This window comes from Stegodyphus dumicola, chromosome 9, assembly GCF_044657685.1.
Source record: "Stegodyphus dumicola isolate Sdum_Otavi_A_Nest chromosome 9, ASM4465768v1".
NCBI lineage: Eukaryota > Metazoa > Arthropoda > Arachnida > Araneae > Eresidae > Stegodyphus > Stegodyphus dumicola.
Genome location: NC_140776.1, coordinates 136,237,655 through 136,252,219, shown reverse-complemented (window position 1 = coordinate 136,252,219; position 14,565 = coordinate 136,237,655). Strand labels below are relative to the sequence as shown.

The 14,565-nt window shown below is 33.3% G+C and overlaps 1 protein-coding gene and 1 non-coding gene across 2 annotated transcripts in view; one reads left to right on the top strand and one right to left on the bottom strand.

Moving 5' to 3' along the window:
* The window catches only part of LOC118190894 (synaptotagmin-12-like), a 506,095-nt gene that overhangs the window by 205,867 nt on the left and 285,663 nt on the right, over positions 1-14,565 (top strand). The gene's annotated exons all lie outside the window — the stretch shown is intronic.
* Positions 3,498-3,570, bottom strand: TRNAA-CGC (transfer RNA alanine (anticodon CGC)). The gene has a single exon. It is a non-coding gene; the product is annotated as a tRNA-Ala (tRNA).

Sequence of the window (14,565 nt, the reverse complement as noted above, 5' to 3'; positions counted from 1 at the left end):
GTATTAAAGTTAGTGCGTCAACAAAGTTTTATTGCTGAACTAATAAAAAAACAAATCGAAGCTTTAAAAAGGAATCTTAGGCATGCAGATAAAGACAGATTCAGCAAGAAAGCAGAAAAAAAAACATTAAAGGGTAAAATTTTATTAGTAATAATACTGTGATTTTGCCTTTGTAATATGATTTCTATATTTTTCTTTCTTCATTTATTTGAACATCCGTCGGCAACATCCGTCCGTCCGGTTATTGAAACATCCGTCGGCAATGGACTAACGCAATGGTCATTTAACCATCTCATCATAAAGATTACAACCGATACTAAAAGCATTTATAAGAATTGATATTACACCCACAAGAAGAGAGGAGAGATTGCTGCAAATTATCATGGTTTCTCTGGTATACTAACACGGGCTGAGTCCTATGATAACCGACTTCCCTTATTAGCATGCTGAACCGGGTGGATCATCTGATATATTACACATGATATAATTAATTAATACAAATATCAACAGGTGTCAGCGGTCGGAATTTTTTCCACATCAATCATTCGACTGCCTATTGGCTGCACTTACTAAATGGCTTTTGGAACGTTCATCGTTTGGCTTCTGGATGCCTTCTTGGAATCAACTCCTAGAATATTGGAGTATAATTTAATTGCCTTATTATGATTCCTAGATTCCTAAAATTTTCTCAGAATTATTACTTTAATGAAAACTGATTTAAAGATCATAATGTGGTTCCACTTGAGCCAGATCTGTGAAATAAGAGGGGTAATGAAAAACACTTACATATTTATCTGCAGTTGATTACTTTGATGATAGTTACCGAATGCGAAAGAAAAGTTTACTTCTATCCAGTTGTTATGGTTACAGCTGCAGAAAAATTCGCAAAAGGTATCATACAGAATGGATTAAATCTGGCATGGCAACAGGCCAGGGCGCGAGAACAGTAGTTTCGAACACACTGATATGAGGAGTTTCTGGGTATTGAAATCCAGCATACGTGAAACATTTACGTCTTTTAAAAACTCGTATAAAAATCTGAGTTTCATGTAATATTACTAAAAACTGTGGGCGATTAAAAAAGTTTACTTTATATGATATACATTGTCCAGTATTGTCCAGTCTATATACATTCTCCAGAAAAAGTTTAATTGACATAAAATACATGCAATATTATGACTAAAAGAAGAATAAAAAAAAGATGATATCGATTGGCTAGAGCAAAAATAATGTCGTTTCTCATAATAGCTTTGTTTTGAAATAAGAATTTAAATAACAGCGACTGTTAAATTATCGAGCTCTTAATCAAAAACAGATTCAGTGTCAGCACGTCAGTCCGCAAAGCGTAAGAGAAAGAAAAAAGGCATCGTTTGTTTATTTAGTATAATATAAGAATCCGGCTTGCGGAAAATGACAAGCTCAGGACGGTTTCCAGATGCAATGTAGTAAGGACCTTCTACAGAAAAACTAGATTTACTCTATGTATTGAAAATTATGGTCTCCTCAAGGCTGCCTCTTACTTCTAAGCAAATATTATTTTGGTAATTTTATACACTGTTCGTACATTTAGTGAAGCCGCTTTAAGATGTATACTATAATTATAGTCGATTTGGAGTTTCTGGAGGTGGCTGTCTTACAAAATATGACCGTAAATAATTTTCCTATCATTATTTATGCGTCAGACATAGTGGTCAATTTCACAAGTGCTCGCCGTGAAAGGTTGCACCGCACATAAGTTTTTAATGTTCAAATAGTATTTATATTTAATTCTAAATTGTAAATTTTACCTCTATATTCTTTTCCACATTACTATCCTAAGACAAAGTGCAACTGAGTGGCGGGTAAGAGATCTAATACACTTCAGTTATAAATTTTTATTTCCATCTACGAAGTAAAGTACTAAAATCTCAAAAATTTCGAGTATCGTATTTCAACAGAAATATCCATTTCGACCCTGCCTTAATCCATTTGGACGAATGTTTTGCGTGACATCTATACGTACGATCTTTTTTCCTAAAAATGTTTTTTCGTAAAGGCCTCTTTTTTCCGAAACGGATTGTAAAATGGATTTAAAGCGGATTCAAAAGGGCTTTCCTCATGACGTCTGAACATACGTATGTATATATGTCTATATTTCACATAACTCAAAACTGATAACCCGTAGAACGCCGAAATTTTGTATATAGAACAGCTGAAACATCTTATTTGTGCAACCTCCATTTTTATTGTAATCCACTGTACAAATAGTACATCTATATGTAAGATATAACAAAATATAATAGCTGTACTAAAAAAATAATTGGCGACCTCAAAATTAACATTCTAAATTGCGTGATCTGCCCCTAAATTCATCTCTTCTCCCCAGGTTCCAGATTTTTTATTATGTAACGTTTCAATGCACATACCTCTTGTCCAATCAAATTAATTGTAAACCAAAACTCTGAACTGAAACTTTTCCGACTCCCAGCCTTCTTCCTCTGAAATACTGCGACACTCTCCTTTTTCGCGTAAGCTCTCCTGCTGGCAACACGTTTCTCATCCGTGCTGCTGCTGCTTACTTGCTTAAAATGACGTCGTGCTTCAAAATGAAACTTGTATTCGACTATAATTAGGAAGCATCTTGTCTGCAAAAGGATGGTTTGATATGCGTAAAAAAATAAAGATTGTGATCCATTGTGCTAAATGCGTCATCATGCTTTCCACTCAGCCAACTTCAAGCCACTACGGTCTTCTCAACCATCTACGCAGTATCGTAAGCTGTTAATTATCGTAAGCTGCTATCGTAAGTTCCAATGCCTTCATCTACGCATTTTAAAATTATTACATTTATATGTGCATATTTCATACATATACCCACCCTCCATAACCGGTTAAAATTCTTTAGGCGGCCTTTATTTTCGCAATTGTTGGTCGTAGTCGTGTACTCACAAGTACAGAAGTACAGTAAATGATTAAAATATTCAAATTTTGACAGTGCCAGATTAAAAAGTAATTATAATAACTTTGGACAAATGAAGAAATCTAACTTTTAAAATGTGGTCTCCCGGTTTCTATGCTTATATTTGAGAAAGTTTTATACTCGTTATAAAAAAACAAATAATAAGAAGTTTAACTGGAGTACGTCAAAAATAAACATTGGTATTTAGTTTCAAAATTTGCAATTTTTAATGTCATTTTCAACTTGACTTGAAGGATCGTTTAATTCAGTTTGAACAACTCGAGAAAAAACGTTTAAATGAAGTGCAGCAAAATATATGTAAATTTAAAATGCCGTACAACAAAGTCATGTGGTGTACACAATAGATTTTTTTAAGAACTGGTTTTCGAGTGCAGTCCTCTCTGTCGTGGCCTAATGTAGAATGTTTTCATCCTGGTGGGATATGAAACAGGTAATTCACTGGAGATTTGACATATTTGCATATCCTGTGCTAAAAATGCTGACACATGTGTAAAGACATTAGGGTTTTTTGGAAGTAGGAGATGTGAAAAATGATAAACGCCCTCGCCGGGAATTGAACCACGGACCTCTGGAATGCGCGCCCAGCGTGCAGACCGCTACACTACGAAGGCATGCTAAGAAGGCGGGAGAAATACCTTATATATCAATATGCTTTTGATCTCTAGGTAATAAGATCTGGAGCATGTCCAAAGCATTTCTTGTGGAAAGGAAATAACAAAAACAATGCACGGCGCCTCACCAAATTTTGAATCATTGGAAGACAAACTTCCGAATCATTGCAGGACAAACTCTTATTGTCTATTATGCAACATTTAAACTACAAACTGAATATTATGAATATACTCAAAACGTAATGGTCGAAGATGTTCCGGGCAAAAATAACTTGGAAATGCAGAGTTTCTTTTATGAAAAGTAATTGCATCTGAATTGTGCTCATAAAATTTAAACTGCAAAAAGTATTTTTAGAACCATTTGACTAATACTGAGATCCATAATAGTAAGTAAACGAGATGTTGCACGGAACTCGTTATTTTTTTTTTTTTTTTAACGCGCGTGCATAAACAAGAAAAGAAAATCTAAGTATTAAGTCAACGAATAGAATTTGCCAAATTCATTCTAATTTGTTGCATTAGCTAACACTGCATACTTATTCGCTATTCATTAGGTCCGATTACTAACATGATTAAAGAAACTGGTCTGCATGAAATGCGATTTTATTCCTGGATTGAAGCCAACGATAGCAATCTATAGGGCAGCATGTTGTTGGCAACGGTATCCATGTAGAAAACCCAATTCATTTGTACAATTTAAAGACACGGGATGAAGCCTTACTACTAGTTTGTTATCAGTTTGTCTGGCTCTTTTGTTTTCATTTGTGTGCCACTCTGAGAAGCATTACCACCTTTAATACACTACTACCATTTTTAAATTTGAGACTATTATATTCCAGAATGATTCAATTAATTTAATTCTTATCGAAATTTGTATCAAAATACAGAAAGTGATTTTAATATCTAATAAAGCGTTTAGCAATGGAGGCAAATTTAAGTATGCAAACTGAATGCGACATATTCAAATATCTGAAGCATCCGAATAACTGAATTTTAGTCTTTCCCTAAGGAACAATTGATTCAATGAAATGAAAGAATATTATTTTTTCGTTACAGTTATTTTATTTCAATAAAGATAAAAACAGCTACAAAATTAAAATATTTTAATTGTTTAAAAAATATAAAATACTTTACTTTCGATAAATTTAAAAATGAGATCGCTTTGTATTTGTCTAAATTTATAATGGAATTATATTTTAACTAAAATAATAAAATTACATTCCATTTACGAATATCTTAAAATTAAGCTCAGAACCTAAACGAAATTATTTCATTAATAAAAATAGTAGTAGGTTATTTGCATGTCGTGTGCATTCAACTACATATATTTAATAACCTTTAAAAATAGGCAATTATTTTTATATAATAATCAACCCTCATTTTTCCCAGTTTAATTTATGACGATTCTGACTCATTAGAAATAAAGGGGAGACGATTGTTTTCTGAAAAAAAATTAAATAAAAATAAAAAGAAAAGGAAACAAAACTAAAATGATACGGACACGACATGACATCCTAGGCCAATTAAATTATGCACATTTTTTGCTGCATTTCAATAACCTTATTTCATAAAATTTCATTAGAGATATATTTCGCATTCAATTAATTCAGTTCTCATTTCGCGGTAAGACAAAAATACATAAAATCTCAAAACATCTTTATTAAAACTTGTAAAATACAGAAAAACGAAAACACCAAATACAGTTAAAAAGATTTAAAAAAAAATATTTTTTAGAATTAAAATTACAGTTTTTAGGCAAAAATAAGCAATTCGACCAGCGGGCAGGAAGACAGATTTTTCAGTGCGCAAAATTGAAAGTTTACGTTTGGTCTTACTTGGCAAAAAGACACTGAAGTTGGTGCACAAACTGAATGAATACACTACTCTACTAAGAATTTCAAATGTAAACAAATTACGGCTTCGTTAAGCTTAGTTCTACTTAAACAACTTTTAAACTGTTGATAATTCTACAACTATTGCATGCAAATTAATTAAATGCATAAAAACCTTAACCGGAACTTTAGAGCAATATAATTCAATCACTTTTAAAGGGAAAAAATGCACAATTTACCAACAAATAAAAATTAAAATAACTGCCTCACCAAGCCAGTTAACAGAGTAAGTATACACACACACATATATATATGTTTGGGTGCTGCCGATTTAAACCAAAAAGAGAAGCGCAGAACTACATCTTATAGCCGTCCCATACACAAAGTTTCACCGTTCTGAGATTACTCGTTTTTGAGTTCTGCGAGATACTTATATACATTCGTACGTGCAGACGTCACGAAAATATCTCTTCTGAATCCATTTTAAATCCATTTTACAATCCGTTCTGGGTAAGAGAATTTTTTATTCTGTTCGTACGTACAGATATCACACAAAAACGGTGTCCGCCGATAACATCGCGGCAAAAACATCGCGGACGAAAACGTCGCAGAGAAAACTACGCAAGGCGAAAACGTCGCGCTACAAAACAACGTGAGAGAAAACATCGCAGTTCTAAAACATCGTCGTCGAAAATAAAGCGGTTCAAAAACTTCGCAGTTTAAAAACATCGTCGTCGAAAATATCGTGGTAAAAAATAAAGTATCTACAAATCATCGCGTGACGATAATATGCAGACATGCTTTTTCAGAATTATTCCCGTAATAATTTGCGCTCACAAATTATTATGGGAATATCTATTCAGACTTTAATAACTGTAAATAGATATTCCCATAATAATTTGTGAGCGAAAGGCAGAAATAAGGATAATTTGTTTTTCATATTTTATATTAACTACTAAATTTTTGCTGAGAAAATAAGAAGGAAACTTAAGCATAGAAATTAATGCAACTTATAGCACTTAATAGAATTTTAAACCGACATAGTTAACCAACAAAGACCATTAATATATCATTTTTTATAAAGTTTTCACTGGTAATTTTTCATAAAAATTATAATCTATAAGTTGCATTTAATTTTCTATGCTTATGCCTCCTTCTTACTTTTTCAGCAAAAATTTATTAGTTAATAAAAAAATGTGAAAGTAAAAATTACCCTTCTTTACAGCTTGCGCTCACAAATTATTATGGGAATATCTATTTACAGTTATTAAAGTCTGACAAAAGTATGTCTGCGATGTTATCGTCATGCGATGATTTGTAGATACTTTATTTTTTACCACGATATTTTCGACGACGATGTTTTCAAACTGCGAAGTTTTTGAACCGCTTTATTTTCGAGGACGATGTTTTGTACCACGATGTTTTAGAAATGCGATGTTTTCTCTTTGCGATGTTTTCTCCCACGATGTTTTGTAGCACGACGTTTTCGTCTTGCGTTGTTTTCTCTTCGACGTTTTCGTCCGCGATGTTTTCGGCTGTAACCCACAAAAACATCACTCAGATGGATTCGAAAGCTGTCAAAATGGATATTTTCGTTGAAATATGGTACCCGAAACTTTTCGCGATTATAATATTTCCTTCACTTCGTATCAGGAAGTAAAAAGTGAAATTAAAATTTTTGAATGCCGCCTACAGATGAAGAAACACAGAGATAAGGCTAAGTTAGATTGTTGCAATATATGGCAAAGCCTCCTTAAGGGTAAAAATGCCTTCCTAAGAAAAGTTGGCTTGTAATCACGTTACACATGGGAAGAAACACGAAGACGAACCAACCATAGAATCAGTCTGTTTGCCTAGGATCGAAGCTGGATAGAATTTTCATTATTCAGCGGTTTTAACTATTCTTCCACAGACGGAGCAGAGAAATGCCTGAAAAGACCAGATGAATAGGAAGAAATCTGCAAATAATTAACAAAACGTTTTTGCTTCACTAATCTTTTAATCACAGAATTATGCAGAATTAAACGTGACAAAGAATGAAGTAGTTTTTTAGGACAAGGTTAATTTTGCTTCCTTTTCAAGCTCTCAATAAAAGAAAAGGCAATTAAATGAAAGAAGTGCAGTTAGATTGATTTCAGTTTTCTTCTACATTTTCTGATTGCTCAAATGATCTGTCATTATCACTAAAAGATGACAATGTTTGCTTTCATTATTAGATGAGCATCATCTTGGCTTTCCATCAGTCGTTGTATCCTAGTCTATTTTTGCGCTTGTGTAAAGTTGGCTGTATTCTTAAATATGCTCTTTAGCAACACGCGTTTACCATGGTTAATAACATGTCTGCAGTGGAATTGTATAAATTTCAATCTGTCTTAAGATACACCCACGAAAAACAACTAATTATTTTACGCTAATGTAATAGGAAAGTAGATATTTTACGTTAATTGTCATCACAAAAACGTATATTAATGCAGTTTAATTAACGAAAAGCTTCTCATTTTTGTACGTGTGGAATATGTCTTGTATTAACACCTCTCCTCTTTATTGTTCTCTGCTTAATCACCTCTCCTCTTTATAGTTCTCTTTTATTATTACGTTGCTTCCTGCTAATGGCAGAAGAGAAATATGAAAAACTTCGGGTATGACCAAAGAAAGGCAGAAATGCAAACACTCGTGAAAATTAGCGAAGCCTTTGTAAAACTAAAACAACCCCTCCTCCAAAACTCTGCAAATATGTATAATTTTATTCTTAAATAAAGCATTAATTACATGTATTAATAACGATAGAGTAATAGATTTTACTGAAATATCTAAGTCTGACACAGAATGAACTATTTCCTCTGTCATCTGTTAATTGAAAACTGCAGTAACATCACTGCAGTCACATTCGATCCTCAAGTGTGTTATCATTTATGCCACTCACCAAAATTATACTTCTCAGCGTCGTATCCACTAAAGTTACTCACTCCTACATTCACCACAGTCATATTAAATTCCTTAACATATGCTGGATGAACTATCAAAATTTAATACATTGCTCGAGATAGTTTGTCTCTAGAACCTCTCTGGAAACACAACGTTAAGTAAATATTTAAGGAAACTTAATCAGTGGAGAGTCACTTTGAATATCAAACAATCTCAAGAAAGCGAACAACAAGTTTAATTTTGCTTACCTAAGGCTGAAATTACAGGGCTTTGGGATTTCCTGTCCTTTTTTTTCTTTTTGAATCGATAGATTGTTAATGGAGATGGGACTGCATTTGAAGCTTAACAATGATTTTATCTTTATCTAATCAGGTGAAGAGTTTAAATGTATTTACTTAGCATAATGGGAGATTTAACGTGATTTTTTTAAATCGCTGGTTTGTTTTATTGGATACAGAACAATATACGAAACTTCTTATACGGCTGCAAACGTATAGGAAGATTTTCTGGAGGCAGAAGTTCGTATTGCATTCCACAAGAGTCAAAATCAAAATCGTGGGTAGTTTTTGCTCTCAGCTGTTTGCCTTAGAACTGTGTACACCAATTTAAAAAAAACTTATAGTAAACAATATAGTATATATATATATGTGTGTGTGTGTGTGTGTGTGTGTGTGTGTGTGTAAAATGTAAAAAATAGGACGGCTTTGCTCTAAGCGAAGAAGCAACCTGTAATTAACTTCCGCAATTTCAAGATCTTCTCCCTAGACAAGTACTTTCGAGAACATTCCAGCCTATTGCGTAACCGCTTCCATAAATAGAGAACTCGCGCCATTTTGCGTCAGACCGCTTTCTCCCTCTGCTGCTAAGACCTGTGCCACTGCTCTTCTGCCTTTTCTTTGTTAAAATACTATAACGCAGTGAATTTACTTTTATTTAGTAAAGAGTGATGATATGCCTGCAATTGAATAAAGATGCGGAATCAAAATAATTAACTTCTGTGTCATCATTTCTGCCAAGCTTCATTCATGTGTCCGACTACTAAAATATTACATTTATATAATTGGATAGTATATCTACTCTGGCGACTAAAAGCACTTTTATAAATATTAATATGTTCAGAACTAAAAAACATAAAAAGTTATCTATGCCTTTCCCGGGATTCTAACCACAGATCTTCCGATTCGGGCATACTACCAGTTACACCCTGAAAGCACATACCGAAGAATGTGATAATTCTTCATAATGTCATAATTCTCTTTCAAAGGTCGAGCGGGTAAAGCCACAACTCCCAGTTGAACAAATTCACATGATGGACAGATTTTGTCTTTCCATAGTTTAGTTCGGGCGTCATTTGTGGAGATTGTAACTACATTAGAACCCTATAGAGGCTTTAAAATATTCAAAATAGGAAACGGGAACAATGTGCTATGCCTTCAGCGGGATTCGAGAGACAGATTTCTCGATTTGCTGTTCAGATATGTTGCCACTTATACCGCGAAAGCAGAATCGGGTAACTGAACAATTCTTTACACATTTAGCTTAAATTCACAACCATATTTTTTTTTTCGTGATCGAAAAACACAATCCCTAAAACAGTTGCAAAAATAATCGATGAATCACTTAGACTACTCAGCATAATTTAGAACAATATATTGTTCATGAATTCAACTGAATAAGCAATTAAATTTAGGCAAAATAGTAATCGTAGCTTGTAGAAGATTTTGAATGAAATTCTATCTATTTCGAGGGTGAAGAGACATAGGTTTCTCTTCTTCAAGAAGAGAAAAGGTTTGCAAAATGAGAGAATGGTCGTATCTGTATCGAAAGCATTGGGCGAAGCAAAGCGAAAACGAACGTAGCTCAATTTGTTGAATGATAGTAATAAAAAATGAAAAACTAAAGGCACTGGAATTCTAAAAGCGCTAAGCTAAATTCTTGTAATGACATTAACAAAAGAAGGTAAATTTATGTGAACGTGAAAAGCTTTAAAGAAATCCAATTCACCACACCTCAAGAAGCTTCATGGACAGTTTTCGTAGAACTAAAGTCTAAATTGTGATTAAGGTTCCAATTAATAACAACTAAACTATCTAAGGTTTATGCTCAGTGACATTAATTTTGATTTAGTCCTGTCCAACGCTTTTAGAGCTATAATATCTTACGTTTTCATATTTTTATTACTATTTTCTCAACAGATGGCATCACAATCGTGTTCATTTTGCTCCGTCTCTTTCTTTCGATATAATTATAGTCGTCGCTCCTCCTATTCTGCGCATTTCCCCCTCTCTTTGAAGAAAGGAATGATTTCCTGTTTGCCTCGAAATTAATAGTTTTATTTATAATCTATGCCAAACCAAAGTTGCTGTTTTTCCTAAATTTAAATTTTCCGATGGCATGTTTTCTTCCAATTTGCTGCTTTCTTATTTTTCACCGAGAATAAGATTATTTGTAAAATATTTTCAAATCAAATTTCTGAATTTGTTTCGATGCAGTCGTTCTGTTATTACTTACAAATATCAAAGCTGCAGTTACTTAAATGTTTCAAATGTCTTCGTATGAAAAGAAAGAAAAGACACAGCAATACAGATGATCAAGTGGTAAAGACAACCTAGTAAAATTTTGGGAAAGTGCAGAATCGCCCACTGCTTGGCGCGTTTTTAAGAATTGCACATACTCGGTATCAATGTACACATCGACCCATTTTCACTTAAAGAAATCCCAGAATTGCACAAAAATGGCATTGTGCACTCTCTTGACTTTATCCATGTACACATTGATCTATTTTCACTTAAAAAGTCAAAGAAAAGTGACAAAAATCCAATTCTTCTTACTCTTATAAAAAAAACGCCAATCAAATAAGTGGGCAATTCTGCACTTTAGCCAAAATTTTTAAAAAGTCAAATAGTGGTGGTACTATACCTGTAAAAACAACAACAGGAACAACAACGAAGACAAATTATTTTAAAATACGTTGCACAAAAAATAGGTAAGTGAGCGAAAATATAAAAAAGGTTTATGCATGTAAAATAAATAAACGAGCTATGTGTATTTAAGAGATTTTTAAGAAGTCAATAATGATTAATATTAATTTATCAAGCATTACTTTCGATGTTTCGTTAATTAATTTACAAATTAAATAATTTAATAAGTTGTTTCAAAATTAAACGTGTTATTGAATGGCATTTTCAAATAATCTTCCCTAGTTTTGACTTGTTTACTGATAACCTATCATATTTAATCTTTTGCTTGCTGTTCCGAAGAAAATGCAGCAATAACTGTTTAAAGCGAATAATGGTTGCTAAGACAATGGAATAAAACTTAAGTGAAAATTTTATTCCATCCCTATACATATTTAGTCGAATAATCATGGAGATCTGCGTCAAATACTGAAGACATAATGAAGTAACTGCTTTCGGATTTTATGGTTGAATTAATTTCATATTCGGAGACTTCTAGAAATGAGCACTGAAGACCCAAATGAAAATCTAGAATTTTCTACGATTGGGTGAATCTAAATCTTTTGAAGTATTCGCTCTTGAATGTTCCGTTTAATTAAATTCATTTAGCTGTGTTAATCTGTATATGTAAAACTTAATGATTTCGGAATAATTTGCCTGAAAGAGGTTTGAAAAAGGAATAAACTGCGACAACATTAAAAAACGTGTGTTCGAGCAAAAGAGACGAGAATTATGAAACTGGAAAAAAAGTACTTCTTTCTTTATTTTTACTGAATGCGACTGATTCTACAATGCATTATTATAAAAATGCAAACGAACATGGAATAGAAACGAATAATCTAAGAACTGTTTTAAAAATACTTTGAACATAAATCTTGTTTGAATACTTTTTCAGGCTACACTCGGTTTTACGAATAACATTTATGAAGAATTACACATTCTATCTTCAACATTAAAAGGCCTATAATTCGATGTATAATTAAACGATTATTATTTGAGGCAAACCTATGTTCTTTGAAGTATTATTAAACGCGTATATTATTCGAAGTATTATTAGACCTATACTATTCCGGAAAGTACTGAAAACCAGTGAAACTGGAAACTCAGTCCAAATGAAAAGTCACAACTGCTTCGAGTTTAAAAATTAGAAATTTGACTAACTTAAGTGAAAAAGGAAATAAATATATAAGTTTTATCAATTTATAGATGTAAATGAAGGGAACATTTTAGAATTTTTGTAGAAAAATATAAAATATTCGTCAGTTTATATAGGCAAAAGTAAAAATGTTTCAGGAATGTATATCGATAAATATAAAATTTCTTCAATTTATAAAAGTAAACATGAAAGCGTTTTACCAATTAATATATATAATAAATACAAAAGTTTTATAAATTTATTTAGGTAAATGTAAAGAAGTTTCATGGCTTTTTATAAACAAAAAAAAATTTTCTTCAATCGCATTGGCTTTCAAAAGTTAAACAAGCAAAGCAAAATAGTAATTTTTGAAAGCGTAATGTAATATTAGTCGGTGGAAATCTCTGTGGATACATATGGCAGCATGCAAATATGTTACAGCCAATCACGACAGATTGTCCGCTGCCCAACCGGTATAGTGGTTAGCGTTGCTGACTGCCGTGCCGAAGGGTCCGGGTTCGAATCCCGGAGAAGGCATGGATGTTTGTAAATGCTTAATAAAAAGTTGAAAAAAAACGTTTGTTGTTAATTTCAATATCAACCTCACGGAGTGAAGAAAATGGCGTTTGCCAAAGTCTTCATCTTCTTGCTTAAAAAGCAAGATTGATTCAGATACAGACTGATTGTCCAAACGCATGCTAACTAAGCTGTCGCTGGAGACGCCAGCATTCGCAAGTGTTTCAAGAGGTGCTTTAAACACCGATACGAAGTATTTATAACTTTTGTAGGATAGTTTTGATGATATTCATAGTTCTGTAGCTGAAAGAAAATGAACGACAGATATAAAACGCTCATGTTGTTTGGTTTATTCAGTTACGGCAAAGACTCAAAGGCTATATTCTTAAGGGGAGGGATACCTCCTTGGAGAATTCTAAGGAAAACTGGCTAGCATACACGTGACACATGGGAAAAACCACCAAACGCCCATGCAGTCAGCCCGTTCGCGGGATTCAAACCTCAGACTGAACTACCAGTGTTCAGCGATTTTACCGCTCGGCCGGTGCTGGTCCTAAACGCTCATGTGCTGCCGGAGGAGAAATGTAAGTAAGACGTTCAATCAAAGATATCGGTCTTTTCTTTGGCGTTGATCACTCAGTAATTTTTTGGAATATGAAAACAATTCCAAACAAGTCAAATGACTCCCGGATACCTGTGCCCGGTCGCCCAAGTATTACACCACACCTTATAAAGATTAGAGCATATTGTTATAGTAACTAAGAGGAACTGACGAACTAACTAAGAGGAATTGAGGAGCGACCTACATTACTGTTACAACTATGGCTGCAGCTTCACATGTCATCGGTCAAAACTGCGCACCGAAGGCTTCATATGGAAGTTTACATCCAAGTACCAAGCGTTTGTGTTCCATTAACCGTCCAACCCGGAAGGAAAAGATTAAAGGTCTGAAGTTTATTTTTAAATGAATGTCTTCGTTTACTTTTCAAACATTAAACACTTATGGTATAATACAATAAGCTTTTGAACTCCAGTTTCATTGAAATCTACCGCCTAATGTAATAACCAATTTGGGTACCCAGGCTGAGGATAAATTTAAGTAATTTAAACGTTCTGTTCTAATTCCTTGCAGCACACTTCTTCAAACGTGAAGAAACTTTGCATATAATGAGGAAACCGTAAAGCGTAATGCTTAGAAACAAAGTGGGCGATCGTGCGTTATTAATGGTGACCTGATCCAGAATGTTGATGAATAAGTCTGAGAAAACAAATGCTTAGAAAAATGTTCATTGTGCTTTGAAAACCAAAAAGAAAACTTCAACACTAGGGCCTGAAAATTTCAAGGACATACTCGAAAGCGAATTTACTAGCCTTTCAGTGCTTATTCCTAATCAAAATTATACATGATTCAGCCAAGCTAAGAACAAACTATAAAACAAAGCACAAAAGTTTTCGCAAAGCACAACCCGTTATTAATATGTAACTTAGCTGAAGAAATTATTAATTACTAGTACCTGTGGCGAATTGCACGTAAAGATGTGGATTATTTTGTATTTAATTTATTATACGTAATGGATATTATAAATATTGAATTTTTTTGTTCGATGGAGTCTGTAATAAATTTACCTTT